Source organism: Pseudoliparis swirei, chromosome 8, assembly GCF_029220125.1.
Source record: "Pseudoliparis swirei isolate HS2019 ecotype Mariana Trench chromosome 8, NWPU_hadal_v1, whole genome shotgun sequence".
In the NCBI taxonomy this organism is placed as follows: domain Eukaryota; kingdom Metazoa; phylum Chordata; class Actinopteri; order Perciformes; family Liparidae; genus Pseudoliparis; species Pseudoliparis swirei.
The window spans coordinates 835876-845521 of record NC_079395.1 but is presented as its reverse complement, the minus strand read 5'-3'; the positions used below and the strand labels follow the sequence as shown (position 1 = coordinate 845521).

The window sequence follows — 9646 nt, the reverse complement described above, 5'->3', positions numbered from 1 at the left end:
GGTGACAGTGAATCCCCCTCACACCCCCTCTCCACCTTAAAAATTTCTGAGCAGACCATTCACTCTGACTCTTGATCTTGGGTCTCTATACAACAAGTTGATCCAGCTAACAAATTCTTCGCCGAATCCCATCTCTATCAATGTTTGTTCCAGGAATAACCAGTCAACTCTATCAAATGCCTTTTCGGCATCTAAGCCGAGAAGCATTGCATGTTGTCTGTCTCTTGACGCTATTGATTGTAAATTTAGGGCTTTTCTTATGCTGTTTGTTCCTTGACGGCCTAGGATGAATCCAGTTTGGTCTGGTTTTATTAATTTTGTTATATATTTTTGTGTTCTGGCCGCCAGGATGGACGTCAGGATTTTATAGTCTACACATAAGAGGCTTATTGGGCGGTAACTGGTGCACTGCAAGGGATCTTTTCCTTCTTTATGTAGGACCGTAATGATGGCTTCAGACCATGATTTCGGTGGATCTCTCATTTTTAGTACATAATTATATATTTTGCATAATATAGGAGTGAGGTCGTTCACAAAGGCTTTGTAATATTCTCCAGTGAATCCATCTGTTCCCGGTGATTTGTTGTTTTTTAGTTTAGCAATGGTTTCTTTAATTTCATCTTGTGTGATGGGATCTACTAATTTAGTTGCTTCCTCATTTGACATTTTGGTCATTTTGAGGGGTTTCAAAAACTCTTCTATTTTTTCCTTCTTTGATTCTTGTTCTTGACTCTGATATAATTGTTTGTAATATTTTGCAAAGGCATCTGATATTTCCTTAGGGTCAGTTTCCAGACAGTTAGATTCAGGGTTTTTAACTTTAGGTATTGCACGGTTAGATTGTGCTTTTTGGAGTTGGAAAGCCAGCAACCTGCTAGCTTTATTTCCCATTTCGTAGTAGTTTCTGTTGATATACCTGAGAGCTCCTTCTGCCTTATATGATAGTGCCTCGTCCAATTGTAACCTAACTTCCTTGAGCATTTTTAATGTATCCTCTTTTCTATGCATCTTGTGTTCTCTCTCTAATCTTTTTCATTCACGCTCCAGATTTTGTTGTTTCGCTAGTCTTTGTTTCTTGATCCTGGATCCTATAGCAATAATGTTACCTCTTATTGTGGCCTTTCCTGCATCCCATAATATTGAGGGAGAAACATTACCATCATCATTTATGGAGAAGTACTCAGATAGACCGGATTGTATTTCTAGTTTGGTTTGAGTGTCTGCCAACAATGAGACGTTGATCCTCCAATATCTAAAGTGATTCTCTAGACCTAAATTTATTTTCAGAATGACTGGGCCGTGGTCGGAAATTGTAATTGGTTCAATTGTGCATTCTTTTACTCGATGTATATCTCTCTTTGACATGCAGAAATAGTCAATCCTGGAATAGCTCCCATGTACATGGGACATGAATGTGAAGTCTTTCTCCCCAGGGTGAAGATTTCGCCAGACGTCCACTAGGCCTAGCTCCTTCAACATATCTGATAAGTCCTTAGACATTCTAGACTGGGGTCTTATTATTGCTGGTAATCTATCTAATTTGGCATTGAGTGTACAATTAAAGTCTCCTCCTATAATTGTAATCCCTTCACCTTTGTCTGCCACTAGGGCCGCAATTTTTTTCAAGAAAAGTGGACAGTCTTCATTTGGGGCATATATGTTGAGTATAGTTATCTTTATTCCTCCAATAGTTCCAATCACCATTACATAACGGCCTTCCCCATCTTGGAAGGTTTTCTCGTTACTGTAGTACACCGATTTACTAAACAGGATAGCTACCCCTCTTTTCTTACCCTTCTTACATGATGCACTGTAAACCTGGTCAACCATTCTCTTTTTAGTTTTAGGTGTTCCAATTCAGATAAATGTGTTTCCTGAATCAGAGCTACCGAACACTTCATTTGTTTTAGTTGCCCTAGAATTTTTTTCCTTTTAATTGGGTTGTTAATTCCTTTTATATTGTAACTGATGAAATTCAGGTTAGCCATGTGATCGACCTATTGTTATATCATGGTCTCTTTTCTGTCTGGGAATGAATGTCAGTAAAAGAAAAACAAAAGAAGAAGAAAATATAATGTAAATAATAATAATAAATAAAGTAACCTTGATAACAGTAAACTTGATAACATATGTCAGGGAAACAATGTGAATAACATAAATCATATAGAACTGAACTTCCACATTTCCAATCAGACACAGTGTTTGAATTCTACCTGTGCCCGTTCCCCTTTGGTATTGGGGCAGAGAGGTGTGACCTACCCTCTCTGTGGGAAAAAATGCACTGAGTGCGAATATGACCGATATTACAATAATTTGTAAAAAAGGTCTAAGTGAGTGTGAACCACTCATAGAACGTCAAAACAAAGCTTCCGTCTGGACTTTATATCATACATGTTGTAAACTTGTGACAGTGTGTTATTCTGGAGACACTGCTGAGTTCAGTAAACTCAAATAGACAGAAGTGAGTTCAGGGACATCTGGTTAAAGTCTGTGTTTTAAGTCTGAAACTTATTTTGTTTCCATCATCGTCGCTGAGCAGACTTTTCTTCAGCTGCCAATCAAACCTTGTGGGCGGGACTTGTCCATCTTCTCCTTGTTGTTGTGTAGGTGTCTGAGTTCCTGTAGGTGGCGCTCCTTCCTGTGTGTGTTGAGTCATGGAGGCTCTCACTGCTCATGATGCTCTTTGTTTACCTGAACTCATATTTATCTGCAGGGAAATGTAAAATGCTCTGAGCTCTAAATGTTTGATGAATATTGTTATTGATGTATTCTTTCATTTAAGTTTCTCTTCCTCTGCATGGGTCTTAAAGAGAGAAAGCACCAGAGCTTCTTTATCGGAGATATTTTGTTCTTCTATAAATACATTTGTGTTAAATAATAGAAACTAAATATTGTTGTTGTTGTTGTTGTCTGACTGAACATACACATGATGTACTGTGTTGAATTATAAAATAAAGTATCATAATCAATAAGTAAATCTTTCATTATTCTTTTACATAACTGAGATTCTGGTCAAACTGGTTTATCAGGTTCACATGATGAATAAAGTATTTCTTGATTCAAGAATGAACAAAGTACTTTCTTCTTGTCTTATTTTCAGGGTTTCATATGAAGCTAATGTATAAAATATGAAACTAATGAGAGAATAACTGAGTCAGTTTTCCTCCTGAAACACCACAAAGTCCAGAGTTCATGTTGAGACCAGAGAACATTTGCCAGTCAGTCTCTGTGCTTTAAACTTTCCTCTAAAACATGTTTGTCACAGAGAAATGAGAGAGTTTGATATCACTTGTTGATGTTTACAACCACGAGTGTGTTTGTCTACAAAAGATTCATCAACACACTTAAACACCTTTAACATAATAATAATCCTCTGGTCATGTTTGGGTCTGTAGAGGATTTGTTGAGGCCTGACACACATGAGACAACAGATACTGTGGAGTTGATTATTTACAAGTATTACTTTGTTCTTTCTTCATAATTAAAGAAGTCAGAGAAACTTTAACCTACAGCCTCAAACCTCACATTCCAGAAATACTATTTACAACCTGAGAGCTGATGAGAAAACTGTTTGTAAAGTGGAAGCTCTTCTCTCCCACCTTCCCCATGTGCCTTGAACGCAGCATCAGTGTTACAGGGCGTGACTCCCGTGAGCAGACTGACGTTGTGTGAGTTTACGTCCGAAAAAGAAAAGAGGAGAATAAAAAACTGGATCCACCGGTTTCAGTGACGTCAGCTTCGTGTTGAAACCAGTCACGGTGTGCTCGTGGAAAAAGCCTCTCATCTTCGGCCCGGTGTGTGTGTGTGTGTGTGTGTGTGTGTGTGTGTGTGTGTTCCTTCTTCTTGTTTTTGAAGTTGTCCCTGAGGAGTAGAGGCGGCTGTTGGACCATGAACGCATCTTCCCAGCTTCCAGTGAGTGAACGCAACGCGGGGGAGCCGAAAGAAACATGAATCCAACTTTGAACAACCAAAACATGAACAAGGGCGACACGGTGAGTCACGTGATCTGGTCGTGTGGCCGTGTGCGTCAGGGCTCGTTCCTCTTTTCTTTCTTCTCTTCTTTCTTTCGGGGGTGAACATGTCCTGAACTCTGTCTTGTAAACGTGACGGACTTCTGTTGGACAGGATCTATCGTGGATTTGGATTTGGACCGTGACGAAGGGGGCGTGGCTGTGAGTGACGTGGGATGTTTCTCTGTGTCCAGTGTTTCAGTTTTTCTCGATTGCTAAGACACATTTCTTGAAACTCAAAACAGTTTTACCTGTGCTCAAAATCAAACACTGCTCTCAAATCATAAACAAAGTGATCCATATAATATTCACTATCAAGCAGTCAGTAAACAATACACCAATAAATAGAAAACACATTGTTCAAAACATATAGTTCTCAGGGAGAAGTAGATTTTTAATCAAATTTCATAAGAAGGAAAACATGTTTGATGAGTCGCTACACATTGATAGATTTCCTCCTGTGCTTTGCTCTCTGCATTTCTTTTGTTCTTCCTCCTCCTTGTACCCTATTGTTACAGGACTGCACTCTGCAGCTCACAGCGTGTCCTTTGTCTCTGTCAGACGGTCATTCTTGTTCTTTGTTGGGATGAAGCTGCAACCAGTCAACATGTATTGGTCCGTCCTGTCAGCGTAACCAATAGAAAGCAGGATGGTCAAGGCCCCACGGTGAGTTCATGGTCCATGATCCAGCCTCCAATGCACTGCGGGCCTCCTGCAGTCGACACTCCTCCAGTGAAGGGAGTCAACATGTCACCAACGGGCTTCTTCTGGTCTCCGGGGCGGAGCACGTCCACATCACAAGCAACATGTCCTCTCCTGAGGCCGGGGAAGAAGCCTCTTGTGTGTCTTTGAAGCAGCTGCAGAGAGCGGAGTCCAGAACATGTGCGACCACCGAGAGACGGGAGCATCCTGACCCCGCCCCCTGAACGCCGTCACCATGGCGACGCACAACATCGGCTCACATCGGGCTGAGTCCAAGTCCTGCTGCCCTCGTCTGTGGACCATCACATGGTCTCTGGCTGCTGCTCCAGGGTCGCCACGGGTTACACTCTGTGTCCTCTTCCTCCTCCTCTTCCTCTCCTCCTCCTCCTCTCCCACCTCGCATACGCCCTCCTCCTCCTCTTCGCCCACCTCACATACGCCCTCCTCCTCCTCCTCCTCGTCGCCCACCTCCCATACACACTTGCCCTCATCCTCTCACATTGTTTCTTCTATCCATTCTCAGACTTTCTCCTTCCCACCTTCAACCACCTGTTTGCTCTCCACTGGCTTATATTGGTTGTGTCACATCATTTGATACGAGTTAAATCCATTTAGAGTGATTGTGTTGATCCATGACGTGTGTTCTCTCTTTGTCTTTCATCGTTGCCCCTTGTGTTCACAGTATGGATGACGTGTGCATTAGAGGGCAGAATGTGTTTTGAGACTGAGGATGTTTTAGAGTTTTGCTGAAAAGTCTAAGTGAGATCTGCAAATTGTGTTTTACCATGTGTAATAGTTTACGGGATTGACAACAGACTGCACAGTTAGCTAAATGAGTTCAGGCGTCTGAGAACTTTGTTCAACCAATGGGTTTTAGTGTTTTAGCAATTGAGAAAAACTGTAATGGGTTTTGACCTCTGGGTGACCTCGACCCACGTGACTGAAAGGGTCACGGGTCCATTTGTGTGGATCTAGTGCTACAGATGTGTAACCGGTGGCTCTATTTTAATTATTGTAACTCAGGTTTATGGACTAGTCACCAGGTTCAGCTACAGAGCTCAATTGTTGTGGGGAAAAAACACTAAATTAAATAGTTCAGTTTTTAAGAGTTTTACTGGGATTCAACAAAAATTAATTAAAATCACACACATATATTTATAATGAATAATAAACTTCAAGGTGGACAGTCATCCGTGTGGTTCACCCTGTGGGCAGCTCTCCATCTGATATCAAGTGGTGCTCCAAGTGATCATCTGCTTCATTAACGTTAATCTGCTACTCAGTCAGACTGACAAAACATTTGTTATCCTTTGGGATGTTTCACATGCAAAACTTTGTTTTTGGATTATTAATTTTTTTTTTTTTCACTCCCTCTTTCAGCTCCTCCTCCAGGAATGAAGTACAGCTTGATAAGCCCCTCCCTCTTCCTCCTGCTCTCAAACACAGGCGGCTGCACTCTGTCCACACACTTCCTGGTTCCCTCCCACTAGAGCTGACACGCCCCGTTCACTGAACCGTCACATGTTGTTCACATCAGAAGTCAAAGCAGAGTCGCTTCTGAGGAAGTGAAACTCAGACAGTCGTTGCTCCTGAGAGGTGAAATGGAGCAGAAAGGAGTTCAGCTGGATCGGGAAACCTTCTCTTGTTCCATCTGTCTGGATCTCCTGAAGGATCCGGTGGCTATTCCCTGTGGACACAGCTACTGCATGAACTGTATTAAAGCCCACTGGGAGGAAGAGGAGGGGAAGAAACTCCTCAGCTGCCCTCAGTGTAGGCAGACCTTCACACTGAGGCCTGTCCTGCTGAAGAACACCATGTTGGCAGCTCTAGTGGAGCAGCTGAAGAAGACTGGACTCCAAGCTGCTCCTGCTGACCACTGCTATGCTGGAGCTGAAGATGTGGCCTGTGATGTCTGCACTGGGAGGAGACTGAAGGCCATCAAGTCCTGTCTGGTGTGTCTAGCTTCTTACTGTGAGAAACACCTCCAGCCTCATTATGATGCACCTCCGTTAAAGAAACACAAGCTGGTGGAGCCCTCCAACCAGCTCCAGGAGAACATCTGCTCTCGTCATAAAGAGGAGATGAAGATCTTCTGCCGTACTGATCAGCAGTGTATCTGCTACCTCTGCTTAATGGATGAACATAAAGGCCACGACACAGTCTCAGCTGCAGCAGAAAGGACCGAGAGGCAGAGAGAGCTGGAGGGGAGTCGACTCGACATCCAGCAGAGAATCCAGGACCGAGAGAAAGACCTGAAGCTGCTCCATCAGGAGGTGGAGGCCCTCAACCTCTCTGCTGATAAAACAGTGGAGGACAGTGAGAAGATCTTCACTGAGCTGATCCGGCTCATGGAGAACAGAAGCTCTGACGTGAAGCAGCAGGTCAGATCCCGGCAGAGAACTGAAGTGAGTCGAGTCCAAGAGCTTCAGGAGAAGCTGGAGCAGGAGATCACTGAGCTGAAGAGGAACGAGGCTGAGCTGAAGCTGCTGTCACACACAGAGGATCTCAAGCAGTTTCTCCTCCACTACCCCTCACTGTCACCACGCTGAGTCTACACACTCGTCCGGCATCGATATCCGTCCTCTGAGACACTTTGAGGACGTGACGGCGGCTGTGTCAGAAGTCAGAGATAAACTACAGGACGTTCTGGGGGACAAGTGGACAAACGTCTCACTGGCAGTGACTGAAGTGGACGATTTACTGTCTCCTTCACAAGCAGAGCCCGAGACCAGAGCTGGATTCTTAAGGTATTCATGTGACATCACTCTGGATCCAAACACAGCAAACACATATCTGTTATTATCTGATGGGAACAGAAAAGCAACATTAATGAGTGAAGATCAGTCTTATTCTAGTCACTCAGACAGGTTCAATCCATGGTATCAGGTCCTGAGTAGAGAGAGTCTGACTGGACGTTGTTACTGGGAGGTGGAGTGGAGAGGAAGAGGAGGAGTTTATGTAGCCGTCTCATACAAGAATATCAGCAGAACAGGGAGCAGTGTTGAATGTCTGTTTGGATACAATAATAAATCTTGGGCGTTACGTTGTCTCAATAACAGTTTTACATTTCGTCACAACAAAGTCCAAACTCCCGTCTCTGGTCCTCGGTCCTCCAGATTAGGAGTGTACCTGGATCACAGAGCAGGTATTCTGTCCTTCTACAGCGTCTCTGACACCATGACTCTCCTCCACAGAGTCCAGACCACATTCACTCAGCCTCTCTATGCTGCACTTGGGTTGTTTTATTATTCTCCTGAAGCCACTGCTGAGTTCAGTAAACTCAAATAGACAGAAGTGAGTTCAGGGACATCTGGTTAAAGTCTGTGTTTTAAGTCTTAAACTTATTTTGTTTCCATCATCGTCGCTGAGCAGACTTTTCTTCACCTGTCAATCAAACCTTGTGGGCGGGACTTGTCCATCTTCTCCTTGTTGTTGTGTAGGTGTCTGAGTTCCTGTAGGTGGCGCTCCTTCCTGTGTGTGTTGAGTCATGGAGGCTCTCACTGCTCATGATGCTCTTTGTTTACCTGAACTCATATTTATCTGCAGGGAAATGTAAAATGCTCTGAGCTCTAAATGTTTGATGAATATTGTTATTGATGTATTCTTTAATTTAAGTTTCTCTTCCTCTGCATGGGTCTTAAAGAGAGAAAGCACCAGAGCTTCTTTATCGGAGATATTTTGTTCTTAGAACTTCATGCAAATTATTCTATTAATACATTTGTGAGACTAAATGTTGTTGTTGTTTTCCCAATCAACGTACACATGATGTCCTGTGTTGCATTATAAAATAAAGTATCATAATCAGTAAATGTCTCGTCGTTCTTTTCCATAACTGAGGTGGTGGTCCAACACGTCTCACAGACTTCACTGAAGGTTTCATGTAACGTTCAGGTTCTTTCCGTGCGTCGGCTTCACTTCTCAAACCCGGAGGTCGGCTCCTCTGGAGGTCACGAGTGTGACCCTGTTTCCTGCATGTGGTGTGTGTGCTGTGCCTTTAAGGGTCTGAACCAGGGATGTGAAAGAGGTGAGCGCTCCCCAGCTGAGTGCTTCTGCTCTTCCGGTCCACTGTGTCCTGACTCACGGTGTCGCTGTGGAAGCGAGGCGCCAACCCTCTGGTTCCCCCTCAGGGAAACACCCAGAATGCACTGGGGGCAGAGGCCACTGGACCGGAAACACAGGACTCAGACGGGTGGAGTCACTTCTACATTTAATACATGCATCAAAGTGCACAGACAAGAAAGTAAAGCATGTGGGCTTAAATAAAAACATAACGTATACAGTCACACAATGTGTTGGTCATTTAGGAGTCACGCCCACTTACACTAAATAAAATGTACCTGTTGACAGCAACAATAAAAGGCCCACGCTAAGATGGCTGCTCTCTCACTGTGTGCTCTCTCAGGTGTGTCTGACTACAGGAAGAAAGGCCCAGGTGAGCTTCCCACTCCCTTGTCTGTCTGTATGTCTGTCTGTCTGTGTGCCTGTCTGCCTGTCTGCCTCTCCGGTCGCCTCGTCCCTCACAGACAGGACCTCTCCTTTGCGGCGTTGCCCCGAGTGATGGAGTCGCTGTGCCTCTCCATCCTCAGGAGGAGGCGTGGCCTCGGCTCCATCCTCAGGAGGAGGCGTGGCCTCGGCTCCATCGGGGCGTCACGACGTCTTCAGGTCGTTTACGTCAGAAAGACGAGCAGCAACACACACGCTCCGGGACAAAAGAATCCTGCTCAAAGGTTCTGGCTCCAGTCAAAGTCTGCAAGGTTCTCTGAGAACATGAACACCAAGTGGTTCTCCAAAAGTATTTATCGTTGGGCGAAAATGGGCTCAGTCATCGTTAGATTATTACATATTAAACTGTTAGATTATTGCTATCGATGCATTTTAATGTTCATTCATGACTTTGCTGTGTGGTTTAATTATAACATTATTTATATTTCATT

General features: G+C 43.9%; 1 pseudogene; it reads left to right on the top strand.

Moving 5' to 3' along the window:
• The first annotated feature begins 3692 nt into the window (after positions 1–3692).
• On the top strand, positions 3693–8515 carry LOC130197786 (tripartite motif-containing protein 16-like; annotated as a pseudogene).
• The last annotated feature ends 1131 nt before the right edge of the window (positions 8516–9646 follow it).